Source organism: Saccopteryx bilineata, chromosome 1 (assembly GCF_036850765.1).
Source record: "Saccopteryx bilineata isolate mSacBil1 chromosome 1, mSacBil1_pri_phased_curated, whole genome shotgun sequence".
NCBI lineage: Eukaryota > Metazoa > Chordata > Mammalia > Chiroptera > Emballonuridae > Saccopteryx > Saccopteryx bilineata.
This window is the reverse complement of record NC_089490.1, coordinates 265,072,541-265,096,926: the sequence shown is the minus strand read 5'-3', so window position 1 is coordinate 265,096,926 and position 24,386 is coordinate 265,072,541. Positions and strand designations below refer to the sequence as shown.

Genomic DNA, 24,386 nt, shown 5'->3' with positions numbered 1-24,386 from the left:
CAACCCACATAACAGGAGATTATATTCTCCAATACATCTGATACGGGGTTAATAACCAAAATTTATAAAGAACTTGTAAAACTCAACAGCAGGAAGATAAGCAATCCAATCAAAAAATGGGCAGAAGAAATGAATAGACACTTCTCCATAGAGGACATACAGATGCCAATAGGCATATGAAGAAATGTTCAACATCACTTATCAATAGAGAAATGCAAATTAAAACCACAATGAGATACCACCTCACACGTCAGAATGGCGCTTATTAACAAAACGACACATAATAAGTGCTGGAGAGGGTGCGGAGAAAAGGGAACCCTCCTGCACTGCTGGTGGGAATGCAGACTGGTGCAGCCAATGTGGAAAACAGTATGGAGATTCCTCAAAAAATTAAAAATGGAACTGCTCTTTGACCCAGCTATCCCACTTTTAGGAATATATCCTATGAATACCAAATCACTGATTCAAAAGAAATGTACCCCCATGTTTATTGCAGCATTGTTTATAATAGCTAAGATCTGGAAACAACCAAAGTGTACATCAGTGGATGAGTTGATTAAAAAGCTGTGGTACATATACACAATGGAATACTACGTGGCTGTGAGGAAGAAGGAAATCTTACCTTTCGCAACAACGTGGATGGACCTGGAAACTTATCATGCTAAGTGAAATAAGCCAGACAGAGAAAGGAAAGTATCACATTACTTCACTCATTTGAAGAATCCAATGAATAATGTGAACTGAGCAACGAAACAGTGGCTGAGGCAAGATCAAAGGGACCAGAGGGAAAGCAGTCAGAGGGAAAGTAGAAGAGAAGATGAGATCAGAGAAGGGAAAGAGATTAATGAAATTATATATATATAACACAGCATTATAGAGAACAGGACAGCAAATCCTGGAGGGAAGGGGGGAAGGGGCATGGGAGGGCCCAGGGAAATAAGGTGGTGGGGGGAGATATATTTAGTGGGACATTTGAATCTATATAAACACAAATTAAAATCATAAATAAAAAAATACATCAATTATCAAATCTGAAAAAAAAACAATAACCTTATTTTTCTGTAAAGGACTCTTGGCTTTTATTCTCTTTCAATTTTAGAATTGACTTGTCAAGTTCTATGAAAAAATATATTATATTGAGGGCAGGAGGTCCTACTCAATGTATGAGTCAGTCTGGGGAAAATTGACACGTTACTGTAATAGCTTTCCCTATCCACTAATTGCTTTTCCTCTTCCCTTATTGAGATCTTCTAAATCTTTATGTCCTAAAGTAAAATTTATAATTTTTTTACAAATGTCTTACCTATTTTTGATTAGGTTTATTGCTATGTACTTGCTGTGCTGTCTCCTGTATTCTTTCTGAATCTTTAGTGCAGAGAGTTGTGCCAATTCTACTTCATCTGTGGGACACCATCATCACTAGACTGCACACTCATGTGGTTCCTTTTATCCCCAGTCCTAATTTCCATAGGGTCAGGTTTATTTACTCTCTCTCTCTCTCTCTTTTTGTTTGTATTCTTATATAATTTATATTGTTGTTTTCTGTGCATATATTTTCAATCTGTGGAAATGAGAGGAATGGATTGTTCTTACTTGAGCCTACCTTTGTACCTTTTCAACTTGAAGAACTGGGCTACACCAATATTATATGTGTGAAGTTATATTGGGTTTGCAAACTAAATTGTCACGTTGTGAAAGTTTGTGTTTTTAATTGTCTTTCCCGTTATTCTTATTTTATTTTAAACTTTTTTTACCTTTTGGTTTTGTATGAAAGAGAGATTTTAAAAGGTTTGATTTACACACTGTTTATTTTTTTTCACTTAGTACTTGATGTTTAAATCCACCAGGTGGCTAAGTGTACCTCTAATCTCTGGGTTCTAATTAATGATCCACTAAAGTGTGCATCTACCACATGTTTTCTATGCATTCACTGATTGGAATACAGAATACCTCCAACTCTGTCTCTACAAATAACACTAATGACTATTGTAATGTGGACCATTACAATGTGAATATATATTTGGTGTATAGACTCAGGAGCAGCAAGTCTGGGTCATAGAATATGCATATTCTTAACTTCACTGCACAGTGCCAAGACTTCTCCTAAATGACCAGTGTAAATACCTATTAACAGCATATCATGGTTGGGAAAAATTGGAATTATGGAAAATGACAGATTTGGCAGAGAATAGAAATTAGGGAACCCTTGTTATTTTATTTTGCATTTATTTGATCTCCAGTTGTCTGAGATCCCTTCAAATGCATGTTAACCTTTTTGATGCCTCTCTTTTAACTGCTTTTCTCATCTTTCTAAGGGGGTTTCTGCCTTTATCAGTTTTCCAGACTTCCTTGTACATTCTACATATTAATCCCTTGTCAACTTTAGACACAAATTTTTTATCCCAATTTAACATCTGTATATTAAGTTTGCCAGTGGTATTCTTCATTAAAAGTATTCTTAACTTTGATGTAATTATATTCACCTTTTTAAAAATCTAATAATTGTATTTTGAAGTTCAAGATATTTTTCCCTGTTCCCAGGTCAGAAAAGTTTTCTTTAGATTTCTGTATATTAACCTTAGCGTTTTGCCATTTTCATTTAGATCTTTCTGTACAATATACTTCTTCTATTGTGTTACAGAGGGTATATTTCTGTCTGTCTTAAAATAGTAGAGCACTTTCTGAATATTTCATAATGATGCTGGGTTTCTTAGTTGTTCTCTATTGTATAGAAATGTAATTGAGGGATAGTAACCTGTTATTTAGCAATCATACTAAATGATCTTTATAAATTATTTTAAATTTAAGCATAGATGGTACACAGTGTTATATTGGTTATATTAATTTCAGGTATATGATACAGTGATTTGACTTTTTATATCTTATTTTTTTATTAATTTTACTAGGGTGACATCAATAAATCAGAGTACATATGTTCAAAGAAAACATGTCCAGGTTATCTTGTCAATCAATTAGGTTGCATACCCATCACCCAAAGTCAGATTGTCCTCCGTCACCTTCTATCTAGTTTTCTTTGTGCCCCTCCCCATCCTCCTTTTCCTCTCCCTCCCCGTAACCACCACACTCTTATCAATGTCTCTTAGTCTCGTTTTTATGTCCCACCTACGTATGGAATAATGCAGTTCTTGGTTTTTTCTGATTTCCTTATTTCACTTCGTATAATGTTATCAAGATCCCACCATTTTCTTATAAATGATCCAATGTCATCATTTCTTATGGCTGAGTAGTATTCCATAGTGTATATGTGCCACATCTTCTTTATCCAGTCTTCTATTGAAGGGCTTTTTGGTTGTTTCCATGTCTTGGCCACTGTGAACAATGCTGCAATGAACATGGGGCTGCATGTGTCTTTAAATATCAATGTTTCTGAGTTTTGGGGGTATATACCCAGTAGAGGGATTGCTGGGTCATAAGGTTGTTCTATATTCAGTTTTTTGAGGAACCACCATACTTTCTTCCATAATGGTTGTACTACTTTACATTCCCACCAACAGTGTATGAGGGTTCCTTTTTCTCCACAGGCTTTCCAACATTTGCTATTACCTGTCTTGTTGATAATAGCTAATCTAACAGGTGTGAGGTGGTATCTCATTGCCGTTTTGATTTGCATTTCTCTAATAACTAATGAAGATGAGATCTTTTCATATATCTGTTGGCCATTTGTATTTCTTCCTGAGAGAAGTGTCTGTTCATGTCCTCTTCCCATTTTTATATTGGATTGTTTGTTTGTTTGTTGTTGAGTTTTATTAGTTCTTTGTATATTTTGGATATTAGGCCCTTATCTGAGCTGTTGTTTGAAAATATCATTTCCCATTTAGTTGGCTGTCTGTTTATTTTGTTGTCACTTTGTCTTGCGGAGCAAAAACTTCTTAGTCTGATGTGGTCCCGTTCATTTATTTTTGCCTTCGGAGTCAAATTCATAAAATGCTCTTTAAAACCAAGGTCCATGAGTTTAGAACATATGTCTTCTTCTATGTACTTTATTGTTTCAGGTCTTATATTTAGGTCTTTGATCCATTTTGAATTAATTTTAGTACAAGGGATAAACTGTAGTCGAGTTTCATTCTTTTGCATGTGGCTTTCCATTTTTCCCAGCACCATTTGTGAAGAGGCTTTCTTTTCTCCATTGTATGTTCTTGACCCCTTTATCAAAAATTATTTGACCATATATATGTGGTTTTATTTCTGGACTTTCTATTCTGTTCCATTGGTCTGAATGTCTATTTTTCTGCCAATACCATGCTGTTTTGATTGTCGTGGCGCTATAATATAGTTTGAAGTCAGGTATTGTAATTCTTTCATTCTTTTTCTTTAGGATTGCTTTGGCTATTTGGGGTTTTTTATAGTTCCATATAAATCTGATGATTTTTTGTTCCACTTCTTTAAAAAATGTCATTGGATTTTTGAAGGGAATTGCATTAAATTTGTATATTGCTTTGGGTAATATGGCAATCTTGATTATATTTATTCTTCCTATCCAAGAGCAAGGAATATTCTTCCATCTCATTATATCTTTTTCAATTTCTCTTAACAATGGTTTGTAGTTTTTATTATGTAAGTCCTTTACATTCTTTGTTATGTTTATTCATAGGTATTTTATTTTTTTTGTTGCAATCATGAAGGGGATTATTTTTTTAGTTTGTTCTCAAATGTTTCATTGTTGGCATATAGAAAGGCTATGGACTTTTGTATGTTAATTTTGTATCCTGCGACCTTACTGTATTGGCTTATTGTTTGTAGTATTTTTGTAGATTCTTTGGGGTTTTTGATGTACAGGATCATATCATCTGCAAGAAGTGATACCTTTACTTCTTCTTTTCCGATATGATGCCTTTTATTTCTTTGTCTTGTTTGATTGCTCTGGCTAGAACCTCTAGCACCACATTAAATAAGAGTGGAGAGAATGGACAACCCTGTCTTGTCCCTGATTTAAGGGGGAAAGCCTTCAGTTTTGTGCCATTTAATATGACGTTAGCTGATGGTTTATCACATATGGCCTTAATCCTATTGAGATATTTTCCTTCTATACCCATTTTGATGAGAGTCTTAAACATAAAATTGTGTTGTATTTTATCGAATGCCTTTTCCGCATCTATTGATAAGATCATGTGGTTTTTGTTCTTTGTTTTGTTGATATGGTTTATTACGTTATCCGTTTTATGTATGTTGAACCATCCTTGAAATTCTGGGATGAATTCCACTTGATTATGATGTATTATTTTTTTAATATGTTGTTGTATTTGATTTGCTAGTATTTTGTTTAGTATTTTAGCATCTGTATTCATTAGAGATATTGGTCTGTAGTTTTCTTTTTTTGTGCCGTCCTTGCCAGGTTTCAGTATGAGGGTTATGTTGGACTCATAAAATGTGTTTGGAAGTATTGCTTCTTCTTCAATTTTTTGGAAGGCTTTGAGTAGAATAGGAACCAAGTCTTCTTTGAATGTTTGATAGAATTCGCTAGTATAACCATCTGGGCCTGGACTTTTATTTTTGGGGAGGTTTTTAATAGTTTTTTCTATTTCTTCCCTACTAATTGGTCTGTTTAGGCTTTCTGCTTCTTCTTGACTCAATCTAGGAAGATTGTATTGTTCTAGGAATTTATCCATTTCTTCTAGATTGTTGAATTTAGTGGCATAAAGATTTTCATAGTATTCTACAATAATTCTTTGTATATCTATGATGTCCGTGGTGATTTCTCCTCTTTCATTTTCGATTTTGTTTATATGAGTTCTTGGTCTTTTTTCCTTGGTAAGTCTTGCCAAGGGTTTGTCAATTTTGTTGATCTTTTCAAAGAACCAGCTCCTTGTTCTATTAATTTTTTCTATAGTTTTTCTGTTCTCTATTTCATTTATTTCTGCTCTGATTTTTATTATCTCCTTTCTTTGGCTGGTTTTGGGTTGTCTTGTTCTTTTTCCAGTTCCTTAAGGTGTGAAGTTAAGTGGTTTACTTCGGCTCTCTCTTGTTTGTTCATATAGGCCTGAAGTGATATGAACTTCCCTCTTATCATTGCTTTTGCTGCATTCCATAAGTTCTGATATGTCGTATTGTCATTTTCATTTGTCTGTATATATCTTTTGATTTCTGCGCTTATTTCTTCTTTTACCCATTCATTTTTTAAAAGTATGTTGTTTAGTTTCCACATTTTTGTGGGGTTTTTTCCTCTTTTTTGCAGTTGAATTCTAGTTTCAAGGCTTTATGATCAGAAAATATGCTTGGTACAACTTTGATTTTTCTGAAGTTGCTGATGTTGTTTTTGTGGCCCAACATATGGTCAATTCTTGAGAATGATCCTTGTACACTGGAGGAAAATGTATACTCTGTCACTTTGGGATAAAATGTTCTGTAGATGTCTCTCATATCCAGGTGCTCTAGTGTTTTGTTTAAGGCCAATATATCTTTATTGATTCTCTGTTTAGATGACCGATCTAGAGCCATCAGCGGTTTATTGAGGTCTCCAAGTTTGATTGTATTTTTGTCAGTTTTTGTTTTAAGATCAATAAGTAGCTGTCTTATATATTTTTGTGCTCCTTGGTTTGGTGCATATATATTAAGAATTGTTATGTCTTCTTGATTCAGTGTCCCCTTTATCATTATGAAATGACCATTTTTGTCTCTGAGTACTTTTTCTGTCTTGTAGTTAGCATTATTAGATATGAATATTGCTACGCCTGCTTTTTTTTTTTTGGATGTTATTTGCTTGAAGTATTGTTTTCCAGCCTTTTACTTTGAATTTGTTTTTATCCTTGTTGCTAGATGAGTTTCTTGTAGGCAGCATACAGTTGAATTTTCTTTTTTAATCCATTCTGCTACTCTGTGCCTTTTTATTGGTGAGTTTAATTCATTTACATTTAGTGTAATTATTGACACTTCTGAGTTCCCTATTGCCATTTTATACATTGCTTTCTGTTAGTTTTGTGTATTGTTTGATTCTTCTCTTTTGTTTTTCTATCTTTTGTTTTTGTTTGGTTATATTCCACACATCTTTATTCTGTTGCTATCTTTTTTAAATTATGTGCTTCTGTGGTGGTTTTTTCAATGGTTGTTACCATTAAGAAATGAAAAGTGTTCCTACCCTGTTCATTGTAGTGCACTATCTTGTGAGTACTTTTGCACTCCATCGGCCTTTGCTACTGTTAATCTCCGTCCTCTCCCTCTTTTTTTTGTTGTTGTTGTCACAGTTTAAATTTGGTTTTATTGTTCTTGGTGGAGCTTTTACTTGTGGTTTTGTTTTGTTTTGTTCTTTTTATCTGGTTGGAAAACCTCCTTTAGTAATTCCTGGAGTGGGGGTTTCTGATGATAAATTTTCTCATCTTTTCTGTATCTGTGAATGTTTTTATTTCTCCTTCTTATGATAGCTTTGATGGGTATAGTATTCATGGCTGAAAGTTCCTCTCTTTCAAGACTTTAAATATTGGGGTCGACTCTCTTCTAGCTTGTAGAGTTTCTGCTGAGAAATCTGATGATAATCTAATGGGCCTTCCTTTATATGTTTTATTCTTCTTTTCCCTGGCTGCCTTGAGAATTTTTTCTTTGTTGTTGGTTTGTGCCAATTTCATTAAGATGTGCCTTGGAGTAGGTTTGTTGGGGTTAAGAAAACTCGGAGTTCTGTTTGCTTCTTGAATTTGTGGCTTTAGTTCTTTCCACAGGCTTGGGAAGATCTCATCTATTATTTGTTTGAATATGTTCTCCATTCCATTTTCTCTCTCTTCTCCCTCTGATATACCTATTATTCTTATGTTATTCTTTTTGATGGAGTCAGATAATTCTTGTAGGGCTTTCTCATTTTTTTTAATTTTTGAGTCTCTTTCTTTTTCTCTCTGTTGTGCCTCAAGTTGCTTGTCTTCTATTTCACTAATCCTACCTTCTATCTTGCCTGTTCTATTAGCTAAGCTTGTTACCTCATTTTTCAGCTCGTGAATTGAGTTTTTCATCTCTGTTTTCTTTATTTTTATAGTTTCAATTTCCTTGGTAATATATTCTTTGTGTTCATTGAGTTGTTTTCTGAGCTCCCTAAATTGCCTTTCTGTGTTTTCTTGTATATCTCTGAGTATTTTTAGGATTTCTATCTTAAATTCTCTGTCATTTAGCTCCAAGGTTTCCAATATATTAAATTTTTTCTCTATAGATTTTTCCTCAACTATCTGTGCTCTCTGTCTTTTGTATCCATGATATTTGATTTCCTTTTTCTTATCGGCATCTGAGGGTGGTTTTGTTGATAGTATTAATGAGAATTAATAAAGAATAAAAAGTTAAAAAATAAAAATAAAATAGAGTAAAAAATATTATTCTCCCCACTCTTTTTTTTCCTCTCCTCTCCTCTCCCCTCCTTCTTGAGAAAATCTTGTGGTGAACTGTGAATTATATTGTGTTAAATAGAATGAAAACTACCTATAATGGAGGGCCTGAGTTGGGGAGAATTGATAAAGGGGCAAAAAAGGGCGTATGGACCCACAAAATGCAAAAAAGGAAAAAATTTGGGTCAAGAATAAAATGATTTGCTTTTACGTGATGATTGACTGAGAGATATGATGAGAGGAATAAGAAGTAAACAGGAAAAAGGGGAAAAAATTTAAAAATTACTATTGTATTTAGTGGAGCAAGAACTAGATAAAATGGAGAGCCAGGGTTGGGAGCACTGCTAGTGAGTTAAAAAAGTGAAGTAAAAAACCCCCAAAGCGCCACAGAGAAAAATTTGAGCCCCAGATAAAATAATTTGTTCCTGATTGAGGATTGAATGAGAGGAAAAGTAAAGGAGAAAAGATGAAACTAATGTAGAGCGAGAAAAAAAAGAAAGAAGAAAACAGAAAAAGAAGAAAATAGAATAAAAGGAGAGAGAGAGAGAGAGAGTTAAGGGTTTTGGAGTGCAAACCTCATAGAGAGAAAGAAGAAGAAAGGAAAGATAATGGCAGATGTAACACTTATGGGTAGTGTAGTTCAAGGAGAGGAGAGAGTAAGACCAGCAGAGAATTAAACGACTAAATTGGAAGAGGAAGAAAATAATCAAGACAAGAAGATAAGAGAAACAAACGAACAAATATAATAAAATGGGATAGGTTATAAAGTCTGTGGATTATTCTTGATTTTGAGAGGTTATCTTCTTGCTTTTTCTTTTCTCTCCCTCTTCCTGGTCGGTGACTCTGTACCCTGGGTTCTGCCCCTATGGCACGCTTAGGTAGAAGTTTGTAGTTGATAAGTCTCTATGGTGATGTCATATATTGGGCTTCAGTCTTGTTGGCAGTCGAGGCTCATTAGCATTTGCAGGCTCCACCAATGAGCGAGTCCGTGTTCCCAGATCCTCTCTCCTAGTTTTTCCTTCCTGAATTAGTAGTCTGATGATCCAGTTATGGGGTTGCCGCTGCCTCTGCCTGGAGAGTAAGAGGCTCAAAGAGCTGGCAAATCCTCACTCTATTCCCACTCAGCACAGGGCTATGGGTAAGGCTCAATCAGTCAAAGCTGCTAGTATAATCAGGTGGGGCTTCAGCCCACACACAGACCTCTGATTCTGCCCCTCTGTCCAGGAACACGGGCACCCACTCCCAGGGGAATCTCTCACCCACTGTCTGCGCTCACCGACCAGGATATCCGGCCGGCACCTCTCACTCCGGGTGAGGCGACCCACCCGCATGGAAAAGTTCTAGCGTAGGGAATTTCACTCCCACTCACTCCCCGCACGCTGCTTTTCGGGCGCAGGAGCAACCTCAGGACTCCGGTTTCGGCCCACAGAAAGGCCTCTGACTCTGCCTCTCTGTCAGGGAACACAAGTGCCCACTCCCAGGGGAATCTCTGGCCCACTATCCGCACTCGCCAACCAGGAGATCAGGGCAGCAGCCTCTCCGAGTGAGGCACCTCACCCGCATGGAAAAGTTCGAGCATAGGGAATTTTGCTCCCACTCCCTCCCTGCGCGCTGCTTTTTGGGGCGCAAGGGCAATCCCGAGATTCTGGTTTCGGCCCACACAAAGGCCTCTGACTCTGCCCCTCTGTCCGGTAACACGGGCGCCCACTCCCAGGGCTCTAGGAGGAATCTTGCCCACTATCTGCGCACGTCGACCAGGAGATCAGGGTGGATGGCTGTCCCAAGTGCCTTTCTTTGTCTGGATTTGGCGCAAGTGTTAGCTTGTTTTGACTGGGTTGCCCCAAGCACTGTTTTTCCTCGGCTTGGATGTCCATGCCACAGTCTGGTTCTATTCACACCCTATGCCCGTGTTAATTCCTATACTCTCAGTTCCCAGTGAAAGCAGCCCTTATTTAGGTTAGTGAGGAAGGCGGAGTGTTTCTTCCTCCTTATTTCCTTTGGGGTTGATTACATATTTAGTCAATTTTTCGCTCGATCATACCTTCGCGTTTAGTGTGGAACTTCTGGAGGCTCCAAGGATAGATTTTTCTGTCTCTGGTTGAAGATCTTGTTGAATTTTGGGGGGGATTTATCGGTATCACTCCTTACGGCGCCATTTCTCTGACCGACATTTTTATACCTTAAAATATGATCACCCCACTAATTCTAGTAATCATCTGTCACTCTGCAGACATACCACATTATAGACTATATTTTCCTTCCCCTTTTCATGCAACCCCCTCACTTCTGGTAACCATCCCTTGGGTCTCTGTTTCTAAGAGTCTGTTTTTGTTTGGTTTGGGTGGTTATTTTTGATTCCACATATAAGTGAAACCATGTGGCATTTGTCTTTCTTTACCTGACTTACTGTACGTAACGCAATACCTTTTTTTTTTTTTTTCATTTTTCCGAAGCTGGAAACGGGGAGGCAGTCAGATAGACTCCCGCATGCGCCCAACCGGGATCCACCCAGCATGCCCACCAGGGGGCGATGCTTTGCCCCTCTGGGGCGTCGCTCTGTTGCGTCCAGAGCCATTCTAGCGCCTAAGGCAGAGGCCACAGAGCCATCCCCAGCGCCCGGGCCATCTTTGCTCCAATGGAGCCTCACTGCGGGAGGGGAAGAGAGAGACAGAGAGGAAGGAGAGGGGGAGGGGTGGAGAAGCAAATGGGTTCCTCTCCTATGTGCCCCGGCCGGGAATCGAACCCGGGACTCCTGCATGCCAGACTGATGCTCTACCGCTGAGCCAACCGGCCAGGGCCAACGTAATACCTTTTTGATCCACCTGTGTTGTCACAAGTGTCGAGATTTCATTCTTTTTATTGCTGTATAATATTTCTTTGTGTATATTACAAACACACACACATACACCTGTCTTCTTTATCCATTCATCTAGCTATAGGCACCTAGGTTGCTTTCATATTTTGGCTATTGTAAATAATGTTGCAGTGAACATAGAAGTACATATATCTTGCCTGACCTGTGGTGGTGCAGTGGATAAAGCATAGATCTGGAATGCAGAGGTCACAGGTTCAAAACCCTGGGCTTGCCTAGTCAAGGCACATATAGGAGTTGATGCTTCCTGCTCCTCCCTTCACCCCCACCTTCTCTCTCTCTCTCTCACTCTCTCTTTCTCTCTTCTCTCTAAAATGAATAAATAAAATCTTTATTAAAAAGTACATATATCTTTTCAAATTATTGTTCTCATTTTCTCTTGATAAATATCCAGAATTGGAATTGCTGAGTCATATATTTATTTTTAGGTTTCTGAGGAATCTCGGAATTGCACCAGTTTGCCCTAAGAGTGTAGAAGGATCCCATATCTCCACATCCTCACCAACACATGTTATTTGTTGAATTTTTTATAATAGCCATTCTGACTGGTGTGAGGTGATAATATCATTGTGGTTTTGAGTTGCATTTCCCTGATTAGTGATTAGGGTTTGGGAGGCTTTCAACAAAGACGGTCATATCGGTCCTATCTGTAAATACATTTCCTTGTTCTTTATGCTTACTGTACTTTCTGAGCTAGCATTTCTGTTTCATTTTCAAAGTAAACAGTGATAGCAGCATCTCTGATTTTAAAAGGAATGTTTTTAATTTGTCTTGAGTAGAATTGTTGCTATGTATTTTTGATAGATACCCTTTATCAGATTTTAAGAAAGCTCCACTTTTTCCCAGTTTGCTAGTAGTCTTTTCTTGAATGAATTAATTTTGTGAATTTTTTTAGCATTTCTTGAAATAATCATAATGATTTTCCTTCATCAATCTGTTAATGCCCTGAATACATTAATAGATTGTAATCAGTTTTCTAATGTTACAATACTGTTATATTTCTGGGATAAATTCAGCCTGATCATTTTTGTGACTGCTAGATTTGCTTTGCTAGTATTTTGTTTTGAAGTTTTTACATCTGTATTAGTAAGACTGCTTCTATGTTTTCCTTTTCACGGTTTATATAATTTATCTTTTTGCTAGGAATTTGTTCATTTACCTCTTTTAAAATTTGTTGATAAAATGTTGTTTATATCTTTTAATCTCTTCTGTATCTATATTTATATTATTTTTGTATTCTTAATATTATTTACTCATGCCCTGCTTTTTTTCCTAATCTTTCCATGGATTTGTCCATTTTTATTATTTTTAAATAACCGGTTTTCTAAACTAACTTTATTATATCTTTATCTTCTACTTCATTAACTTCACCTCATTAAATCCTTACTGCTATTCTCTTTGGATTTATTCTGTTCTTTTTATACTGTATTAAAGTAGTTTTCTGGGTCATTAATTTTTATCTTTTTACTTTTTAAAAATTATTATTTTAAAGCCATATATTTTCTTTTCAGTAATCTTATACATTATATGTATTATTTTTGTTATTCTTCATTTCTAATAATTTTTCATAAGAAATAAACCACAATTAGATATTGATTTACTCATCTTGATTAAAAATGAAATGGTACAAAATTAGGATATTTGAAAAATGGGTCTATGATTTTTGTAGTTACACCACATTTACTCAACATACCATAGCATCCATGCCATGTTAATTGTTTCCTTAGAAAAGCCTCTTTTCAGCTTAGTTTTCTAGGGTTGGTGGAAAGAAGTATAAGGTGTGTAGGGAGATTTTATAGGAAAGAATAGACACCCTATAGATGCCTTAGGTTCCACAAAATCAGTGTTCTTTCTACAGAACATTTTAACATAGTTTTAGAGTTTCTAGCCAATGAAGCTCATATAAACTCTTCTTGAATTCATCTAGCCATTGAGCTACTCACAGCCTAGAATAAACCCATTCCTTTTCACCCTACCAAGTAGTACCTTATAGATATTGATGAGTAAGCAGACATGTTTTAGTTTGAAGAATACATATTTATGTACATATGTATGCATAAAATGTGTAATGTGAAGAGGAATGGAATATTCCAGGTCAACATGAGCTGGCATTTTACCTCTCTTATCAGGCTTGCATCTATGGTTCCGTCAGTTGTAGTTCTTTCCCCTGAAGTGTCCTCCATTCCCACGTATTGCATCTCATTTATCAGTGACGATCTGACAGATTTCCAGCTGTTAGTTGGCCCCCTAAAAAAAATTACATAAGTATATAAATATATCTATAATATTAAAGTAGTCTATATATATATATAAGCAAAAGATTTTACTAAGATTTTTCTGCCAAAAAAAAGTTTCACACTGTTGAATTTTTTTCTAAATATACTTAAAGAAAAGAAAAAAGTCATTATTTAATATTACATGCCCTCATTTTTCTGGCTGCAACAACAACAAAAACAGCAGAATGCCAGTGTCTGAGATGTATTTATGGCACATCTATCCATTTCTTATAAAAGCCTAGGGAATTGTTTTATTTGATCATTAGTTTACCTGAAAGTGTTAGAGTGATTCTGCAACTTTAAACATGCTCAGTATAAATGAAGGAATAACCACATGGAAAAGAATAGAAAACAAAACAGTACATACTCAAACAGTAGGAGTTTGAAATATTACCCAAGAGATTTGCCTTCCCAAAAAGTTAGAGGTAAGCTAGAGAGATTTTAAAATATGCCCTAGATTTGATGTACTTCATTCTATCAGAAAGTGCACTAACCTTTACATTTCCTGACACTGGAACAGTTTTGTTCACAGATGATTTTTTTTTTAAAGCATCTACAAATTCAGTGTCTAGTGGCAGAAATAGTCCTTGTTTTTGCTATAGGGATTACTTATGAATTTAAAATTTATCTCAGAAGCTGACCTAGTAACAAGTTCTACATTATCATAAGCTACTTTAAAAAGAAGAGATACACCTTGGCTGAGTAGTAGTTCAGTTGGTTAGAGCATAGTCCACATATGCCAAGGTTCGGGTTCGATCCCCGGTCAGGGCACATACAAAAATCAACCAATGAATACATACATAAGTAGAACAACAAGTCATTGTGTCTCTCTCTCCCTTTTCATCTCTCTAAAATACTAAATAAATATTAAAATAAAAAACAAAACTAGATATATGCAATTCCACCAAAATGTAAAAACATACATTCTAAGAGTTAGAAAGACTATATTAATGTCACTTTTCCAACCAATACAACAACAGCAACAGCCTCAACAATCAAATTCAGAGATGGACTTCTTAACTCTGTTCATCACATGCAAATGACAGGAGCTTACCACCTGAAAAAGTAAATTTGTCCATTTTAACAACTCCATCATATTTTTATATTGAATGAAATCTGTCATTCACAGTTTTATTGGTTCAGGTCTTTTTAAATCTTTCTCCACATACTATTTTTTGAATATATGAAGACACAGTTGATTTCTCTGCAAATTTTTATTCCATACACAAAATAGTCCACATTTCTTCAACTGTTTCTTATTGAACCTGGTTTCTATCTAAGTCCTGGTTGCCTGTATAACACATGACCTAGTGTTATTCTGGTGTTGGGTCACTGAATCCATAGTCTCTGTCTAAGGCCAAATAGTTCAATTGAGCAATGGGCTCAAAACTAGGAGCACTTTTTGCTTCTATATTAAGTTTATGATCCAAGTGAATTATTATAAAAATTGTATAGTTTGTTCAAAGTATCAATCACCATTTCATAACTGTTATTTTTTAAATTACCAGCAGTTTTATTCTCTCAGTCTTCCTTTCCTTCTTCTTCTTCCCCCTCTCCTTCTCTCTCTCTCTCTCTCTCTCATATAGACACAAACTCACACAAACCAGTTTCATTCCTTTCATTGGTTCTTATACATAGAAGTTGCTTTTTAATTCTTATGAAATTGGATATTGATAGGAAATACTAATAAAATATTTTTATTGAAGTATAGTTGACATACAGTGTTAGTTTCAGGTGTACAACATAATGATTCTACATGTATATACTTTACAATGTGTCTACCACGATAAGTCGAGTCACTATAAAAAGTTACTATTGACGGCCCTGGCTGGTTGGCTCAGTGGTAGAGCGTCAGCCTGGCGTGCAGGAGTCCTGGGTTTGATTCCCAGCCAGGGCACACAGGAGAAGCGCCCATCTGCTTCTCCACCCCTCCCCCTCTCCTTCCTCTCTGTCTCTCTCTTCCCCTCCTGCACCTGAGGCTCCATTGGAGCAAAGTTTGCCCGGGCGCTGAGGATGGCTCTGTGGCCTCTGCCTCAGGTGCTAGGATGGCTCTGGATGCAACAGAGCGACGCCCCCTGGTGGGCATGCCGGGTGGATCCCAGTCGGGCGCATGCGGGAGTCTGACTGCTTCCCCGTTTCCAGTTTCGGAAAAATGAAAAAAAAAAAAAAAAGTTAGTATTGACTATATTTTCTGTTCTATACATTCCATCTCCTTGTAGTACTCATTTTATAACTGGAAGTTTATACCGCTTATGTTCCTTGACCTTTCTCACTCATAGCCTTACCCTTTCTTTTATGGCAACCATCAGTTTATTTTCTGTATTTATGAACCTGTTTCTGTTTTGTTTGTTTTGTTAGATTCCACATAAAAGTGAAATCATACGGCATTTGTCTTTGTTTGACTTATTTTATTTATCATATCATCTAGGCCCATTCATGCTGTTGTAAATGGCAAGATTTCATTTTTTTTTTCATTGATTTGAAAGAAGCATCAACTCATTTCACTCAGTTGCGCACCCACTGACTGCTTCTCATTGATGCCCTGACACTGTACCTTGAACCAGTGACCTTGTGGTGAGCCAGTGACCATGGGACCCAACCAGTGACCTTAGCACTCTGGAATAACGCTTTATCCACTGCACCACCAGCCAGGGCAAGATTTTATTCTTTTTAAATGCTGAATAATATTCCATTATATATTTAAACTGCATCTTCCTAATCCTATCTATCAGTGGATCTCAATTAACACCTAGGTTATTTCCAACATTGGCTATTGTAAATAATGCTGCAAAGAATATAGAAGCATGTATCTTTTCCAATTAGTGTTTTCATTCTCCTCAAATAAATGTCCAGAAGTAGAATTGAAGGGCCATGTGATAATTATATTTTTAATTTCTTGAGGAACCTTCACACTGTTTTCCATACTGGCTGCACCAACATACAGTCCCATCAGCAGTGCATGAGGGTTTTCATGTCTCCACATCCTCACAACACTTTTCTGTTGACTTTTTCATAATAGCCTTTCTGACAGTTGTGAGGTGATATCTCTGCCGTTTTAATCTGCATTTCCCTGATGATTAGTGATGTTGAGCATCTTTTCATGTGTCTGTTGACCATCTGTATGTCCTCTTTCAATAAATGTGTGCTCAGGTCGGTCCTCTACTTATTTTTTAATTGGAGTGGTTGGTTTTCTGTTTTCTTTCTTTCTTTTTTTTTTTTTTTTGATGTTGAAATAAGCTCATTGTATATTTTGTATACAAACCTCTTATCAAATATGTCATTTGCAAATATTTTCTCCTACTCAGTAGGTTGTATTTTCATTTTCTTGGTTTGCTTTGCTGTGCAAAAGCTTTTTTGGTTTGATGTAGTCCCATTTGTTTGTTCTTTTCTTTTGTTTCCTTTGCCCAAGGAGACATATCCAAAAAATAATATTACTAATAATAATATTACTAATAATATTACAAAGAGTTTACTGCCTATGTTTTCTTCTAGGGTTTTTATAGTTTTAGGTCCTACATTTAAGTCTTTAATTCATTTTTAGTTTATTTTTGTATATGGTGCATATTCATATTTTGCATGTATCTAATTTTGCAACACCATTTATTGAAGAGACTGTCATTTCCCCCTTGTATATTCTTGCCTCCCATGTCAAAGGTTAATTGACTAAGTATGGGCTTATTTCTGGGCTTTCTATTCTGTTCCATTGATCTATATGTCTGTTTTTGTGGTACTACTATACTGTTTTGATTAGTATAGCTTTGTGATAGAGTTTGAAATCAGGGAGTATGATACCTGCAACCTTTTTCTTCTTTCTCAAAATTGCTTTGGTAAATCAGGGTCTTTTGTGGTTACATATAAATTTTAAGAATAGTTATTTTAGATCTGTAAAAAATTCCATTGGTAATTTGATAGAGCTTGCATAAATATTTAGATTGCTTTTGCTTTTTTTGGAAATTTTGACAATATTAATTCTTCAAATCCTGAAAATCACTTCCATTGATAAGGTAAGTGCATAAATATGCACATGCATTTTAAACCCACCCACTGACAACAGGACCTCTTATGTTAGCACTGGAAACAAAATTATTGCTGTAGGCGAGGGAGGCTGTACCTGACACTGGCCCTAAGCTCACAAGTCTAGTACTGTATTTTCGCAAATACTACTACTTTCCATAACTACCCTGTGATATAGATGACACAAAATTAAAATATTAAAACATATACAGTGGACCCTCATCTATTGCAAAGGTTAGAACCCCCCACAATAAGCAAAATTCCACAAAGTAGCGACCTTATATTTATTTTATTATTTGTATATATTTTAAGGCTTTATTTCGATTTAGTATTCTTTTAATATGTTCTAATTAATTTTGTTTTTATGTTTTTAATATTTTAGGTGAGAAAATGCTTATTTTACCACAAAAATAATTAATAAATATATAAAAATACCTATATTCCAAAAAATCCCGCAATATAGCAAAAATCCGCAATACAAAGTTAGATATATACAGTTTTAAAATCTCCAATTCAGCCTGACCAGGCAGTGGCGCAGTGGATAGAGTGTCGAACTGGGATATGGAGGACCCAGTTTGAGACCCCAAGGTCACCAGCTTGAGTGTGGGCTCATCTGGTTTGAGCAAGGCTCAGCAGCTTGGGCCCAAGGTTGCTGGCTCGAGCAAGAGGTCACTCGAACTGCTGTAGCCCCTTGGTAGAGGCACATATGAGAGAACAATCAATGAACAACTAAGGAACTGCAGTGAAGAATTGATGTTTCTCATCTCTCTCCCTTCCTATCTGTCCCTCTCTCTGCCACAAAAAAAAGAAAAAAAGAAAAAAAAAATCCCTGATGCAGTGAGATCACAAAAAGTGAACCACGATATGGCTAGGGACAACTGTATAACAAACCAGATAAGAGGTTTTACTAAGATCCACAATAAGGTGACTCTGCTATGGGACACTGGATTTACTGAACTTTTGATTAAGAAAGGCTAGAAAGGACATGAAAAAGGATATGCATAACTTTATCAGGAAGTACCACAATAACCCCAACATTTATACTAGAGAAAAAGAAAGCAGCCTGACCAGCCGGTGGTGCAATGGATAGAGCATCGGACTACGATGTGGAGGACCCAGGTTTGAGACCCCAAGGCCACCAGCTTGAGCACGGGCTCATCCGGTTTGAGCAAGGCTCACCAGCTTGAGCCAAGGTAGCCGGCTTAAGCAAGAGGTCACTCAGTCTGCTGTAGCCCCCCAGTCAAGGCACATATGAGAAATCAATCAATGAACAACTAAGGAGCTGCAATGAAGAATTGATGTTTCTCATCTCTCTCCCTTCCTGTCTGTCTGTCCCTCTCTGTCCCTCTCTCTGACTCTCTCTAGGGCGGGAGGAGGGAGGGAGGGAGGAAGGAAGGAAGAAAGGATTCATTAAATAAACCGAATTTTAAATATTAATTGGCCCTGGCCAGTTGATTTAGTGGTACAGTGTCAGCCTGGCATATGTATGTCCCAGGTTCAATTCCTAGTCAGGGCAGACAGGAGAAGTGACTATCTGCTTCTCCACCTCTCCCCCTTTCTCTCTCTTTGTCTTCCTCCCCCACAGCCATGCTTCAATTGGCTTGAGCAAGTTGGCCTTGGGTACTGAGGATGACTTCATGGCCTCCACTTCAGGTGCAAAAAAATGACTCCGGTTGCAACATAGCAAGGGTCCCAGATACGCAGAGCATTGCTCCCTAGTGGGCTTGCCTGGTGTATCCTAGTCAGGGTGCATGTGAGAGTCTCTCTGCCTCCCATCCTCTCACTAAAAATAAATAAATAAATAAATAAATAAATAAATAAATAAATAAATAAATAAATAAATGGATAAATAAAGTATATAATTATATATGGATTGAAAAGATGCAATTAGTAGTCTCAGTAATTTCATAATCTTCCTAAATGTTTAGCTATAAATGATTGAAAACTAGAATTTCTCTTTAAAGTCTGGATCACTTCCAACCAAAAATACTTTATAACACCTGTCATGACAGATGCAAAAAGGAACAAATTATAAACAATTTGCTTTCCCTCATCTAACTTAAAGACTAGATAATTATCCAACATTACTCATGTTATAGACCAAAAGCCTTCCATTGTTCAGAAGCCATTGTTTTAAATGTACATAAATCTGATCACTTTTACTCAAAAAATCCTGAAGTTATGGAAGGAACTTTAACTTTTGTTTACAGAGTATGATTCTATGTACTTTTATGTTTAAAAAAAAATTTTTTTTTTGTATTTTTCTGAAGCTGGAAATGGGGGAGACAGTCAGACAGACTCCCACATGCGCCCGACCGGGATCCACCTGGCATGCCTACCAGGGGCGACGCTCTGCCCACCAGGGGGCGATGCTATGCCCCTCCGGGGCGTCGCTCTGCCACGACCAGAGCCACTCTAGCGCCTGGGCAGAGGCCAAGGAGCCATCCCCAGCACCCGGGCCATCTTTGCTCCAATGGAGCCTTGGCTGCGGGAGGGGAAGAGAGAGACAGAGAGGAAGGGGGGTGGGGTGGAGAAGCAAATGGGCACTTCTCCTATGTGCCCTGGCCGGGAATCGAACCCCATTCCCCCGCACGCCAGGCCGACGCTCTACCGCTGAGCCAACCGGCCAGGGCCTAAAATATTTTTCAAAATAACAAAATAAGCAGCTTCTAAGGAAATTACAGTTTGTATCATTTATTATTTAGGGGAAGTAAAATGTAAACTAGATTTATTTCAGTCAAGTGAGCATTTAGTTTGAGGATTTTGATAGAGAGAAAACCTTTGCAAGAAAGATAACCTATCAGCATTCATAATCTTAATCCAGAGTTTTGGAATAGAGCTTCCTAAAATAGAGCAAATACCAAATAAGGCTATTATTATGAAACAGAACTTTAAATCTCAACTTGGAAAATCCCATGTTCCTCAATTAACTTTGACCAAAAAACTTTTTCACAAGAGAAGAACTAAGGTTTTGTTTTTGAAGCAAAACTGTTCTGGGTATTAGTTTCTGTTCTTTCATAATTATGACCTTGAATGAATTCCAATGCCTTGGTCATATCCCAGGAGCAATTAGATCAGACTCTCAGGGCCTGACCTGTGGTGGTGCAGTGGATAAAGCATAGACCTGGAACGCTGAGGTCGCTGGTTCAAAACCCTGGGCTCGCCTGGTCAAGGCACAAATGGGAGTTGATGTTTCTGCTCCTACCCCCTTCTCTCTCTCTCTGTCCTCTCTCTCAAAAAATGAATAAATTTTAAAAATCTAAAAAATATATAAAGATCAGACTGTTAGGAGATGGATCCTAAATATTAGTAGTATTTAAATCTCCTTTGGAGATTCCAGTGTGCAGCCAGAGTACCTAGATTGAGATACAGTGAGAGTGGCTAGGACTTATATAGTTAAGTAACGGAATAGAATTGTGGGCTCAGAATGTAAAGGGACTTTGGAAAGATCTGTTACTTACTCTCTGACTCAAGGCAGTAACCTGTCTGAGTTATTATGAAGAAGGAATTAATCAGATAGAATACAACGTTATAAAGAAAGAGATGAACGGTGTTTGTGTTAACTCTGGCAGTACAGTGATGGTTTAATAGCATGGCAGTTCTGCATTTAGTATGGATAGCAAATACAAATTTAATTGAAGCTACAGTGCAAATGTAAGAAATCTGCATGTAATTGCACAAATTAGAGTTTACCCAGTATGCTGAGAACAACCTCTCTCTGAGGAAAATGTCCTGGCATTTGGGAGACCACAAAGTGTTTAGGACTTCATTATTAGATCTAAAGTACTGAATCTATTTGACTGTTTTATCATTTGTAAAAAATAAAATAAATCACACTTTACAAAATGAGTAAAGTGGGTTGACATGGTTGTCAGGGTAGTCTCAAGAGAGGAAAAGTTCCAAAGCAAAGCAGGTAGAGAATCTTTCATTTTCACAGTACACATGAAGTAGACCTATTATTGCTTCAAACAGATGAATATTAAATGAGATATATGACCATAAATTTCAGTAGTTACAGTATTGGCTCACTAGAATTAATAGGATAATATGAAAATGTTTTAATGTTTCTGGATTTATGATTTGCTATTGAAAACATGCAAACAATTGTATCACATGAAGATTTTTAAATCTCTATGTTCACCAGCTGTATCAGGCTTGTGTTATATAACTAACCAAAGCAGTTTAGGATATTTAAAATAGAAACTTTACAGTTATGCTGCAATGAAATGGTTTTCATTAGCAAAGTCCTATTCTGCATACAGATTTTAACTTATCTTAAATTGTATTGTAATTTAAGAGTTTGTTGAGAAATCTTAGACACTACTGTTTTGTGAACAGTATTGTATTTCATTATCACTTAAAATCTATACTCTTATATTTCTGAAATACTTTATAAGTAGATTGCAAATAATGTACCTATAAAGTATCATATAATTTACAGATTTTATAGTATAAACTGAAAATATATCTAAACAGTATCTATCCCATTACTTCATTAATACTTCATTTTCATATCCTTCTTCTGAAATATCAAAGAGAAAAAAAAACTAGGCACAGACATGGTTTTTTCTTATGTTACTTTTTACTGGTCTGAGAAAATGAAAAGGCCACAAGGATAATTTCTCAAAATATTCCATAGAAAATTTAAAAGAGACAATTTAAATGACAAGAAATTTTGAGTTCACTCTGATATATTTTGCTTTCAAGTTATTTTACTGTACATTGCTTATGTGGTATGTCCTAAGATTTCACACAGAAGAAAAAAATAAGGTTACTAGTTACCTCTTAAAAGAGATTATACAAACCAATGATGGCTAAATAAGAGGCTTTTCAAGACGATTTGATAACATGACTTCCTGTCAAATGGGTGCTGATTTGTCAGGAATGCTAGCAGGGCTTTGAAAAGACAGGACAAATCTGAAAATACAGTGGTTTGTTCGTTTTTTAATTCTCAAAAGGAAAATAATCTCTCAAGCAGATAAAATGCTTTTTTCTAAAGTACCTGTCATTAAATTAATGAGTATAACTTTTCTGAACATTTCTTGTCATGATAATCTTCAAAATATTTTAATAACTAGTAACATAAAATCTATGTAAATCAAATATTACAAAATATATTTTTCCATTCACTTAAGTGACTACATATTTATAAACTGATTACTAACTGTTGTAACTCATAGCATAAATTTTTAAAAATTTGATTGATTTTAGAGAGAGAGGAAAGGAGAGAAATATTGACTCGTTACTCCACTCATTCAGGCCTTCATTGGTTGCTTCTTCTATGCAACCTGACTGGGAATCAAACCCAGACCCTTGGCATATTGGGGTGAAGCTCCAACCAACTAAGCTACCTGGCAAGGGCCACTCATATTATAAATTTTATTCACCAAATTATTTTAGTAGTTTCTGTGTGTAGACTTAAAAGTAATAGGAATGTGGGGGGTTTTTTGTTGTTGTTGTTTGTGACAGACAGACGGACAGATTGGGATAGACAGGAAGGGAGACAGATGAGAAGCATCACTTCTTTGTTGCGGCCCCTTAGTTGTTCATTGATTGCTTTCTCATATGTGCCTTGACAGGGGGGCTACACCAGAGCGAGTGACCCCTTGCTCAAGCCAGCGACCTTGGGCTCAAGCCAGCAACCTTGGGCTCAAGCTGGTGAGCCTTGCTTAAATCAGATGATCCCGCACTCAAGCTGGCGACCTCAGGGTTTTGAACCTGAGTCCTCCACATCCCAGTCCAATGCTCTATCCACTCCGCCACAACCAGCTCAGGCAGGAATGTTTTTTCTATATCGATGATGCCCTGTCTTAGACATGATTTAACAGGTTAGGTTTATCTAAGAACAAATTTTAGTTATGAGTTTACCCACCCATAGGTCATTTTTTTATAATTCCTTTTTTGTTTGTTTGTTTGTTTCAAAAAGTTAATATCACTAAATAAGTAACCCCCTACAGTGTTTTTTCAAATGGACTCCTAATGGTCTTTTGGGCAGAACAGTTCTTTATTGTATGAGACTAACCCAACACTTTACTATTTAGCACACCTGACCAGAAGTAGCCCCCCATTTATTGTAACAAACAGAACTACCCCCTATATTTCCAGATGTCTCTGAACATCAACCTCTGGAAGTTCAATATTTATTCACATTAATAACAGTTGCTCATTCTTTATCTTCTTGGGGGGAGGTCAGCTTTATTGAAATGATTAAAGTCATTTCAATTTGACAAGAAAAGTAAGATATTTAAAGTGTACTGGTGACAATTTGATATACATATACTTTGTGAAAGGATTCCCTGCCTCTCCCCCCAATAATTAAGACTTTTCTGCTGTCTCTATGAGATGTTTTTATTTTAGGTTTGTTTTTGTTTTGTTTTAGGTTCAACATATAACTGAGAGCATGCAGTATTTCTCTGTCTGGCTTATTTAGTGTAATGCCCTCCATGTTGTCACAAATGGCAAGATTTCCTTCTATTTTAAGGCCAAATAATATTCCATTATATATATATTTATATATGTTATGTATATACTGTATATATATCACCTTTTCTGTACATATTTGTCCAACAACAGACACTTAGGTTGTTTCCATACCTTGGCTATTGTAAACAATGCTGCAGTGAACATGGATATACAGATATCTCTTTAAGATAATGATTATTCTTTTCCTTTGGTTATGTATACCCAGAGATAGGTGTATATATAGCATATTTCTGGATCATATGATAGTTTATTGTTAATTTCTAGAGGAACCTCCATACTGTTTATCATAGTAGCTGTACCAGTTTATATTCCCAACAAAACTATATATAGGTTTGTTATTTTTTCTCCACATGCTCACCAGCATTTGTCATCTCTGTATTTTCAATAATAGCCATACTAACAGGTGTGAGGTGATATCTTATTGTG

The 24,386-nt window shown here is 36.4% G+C and overlaps 1 protein-coding gene and 1 long non-coding RNA gene across 9 annotated transcripts in view; one reads left to right on the top strand and one right to left on the bottom strand.

The window, feature by feature from the left end:
* Positions 1 to 24,386, bottom strand: part of LOC136312729 (uncharacterized) — a 176,484-nt gene that overhangs the window by 131,801 nt on the left and 20,297 nt on the right. Inside the window, exon 2 of the long non-coding RNA XR_010727041.1 lies at positions 13,305 to 13,434. This is a non-coding gene — a long non-coding RNA (uncharacterized lncRNA). The remainder of the gene's footprint in view (positions 1 to 13,304; positions 13,435 to 24,386) is intronic.
* The window catches only part of RNF180 (ring finger protein 180), a 199,026-nt gene that overhangs the window by 154,830 nt on the left and 19,810 nt on the right, over positions 1 to 24,386 (top strand). The gene's annotated exons all lie outside the window — the stretch shown is intronic.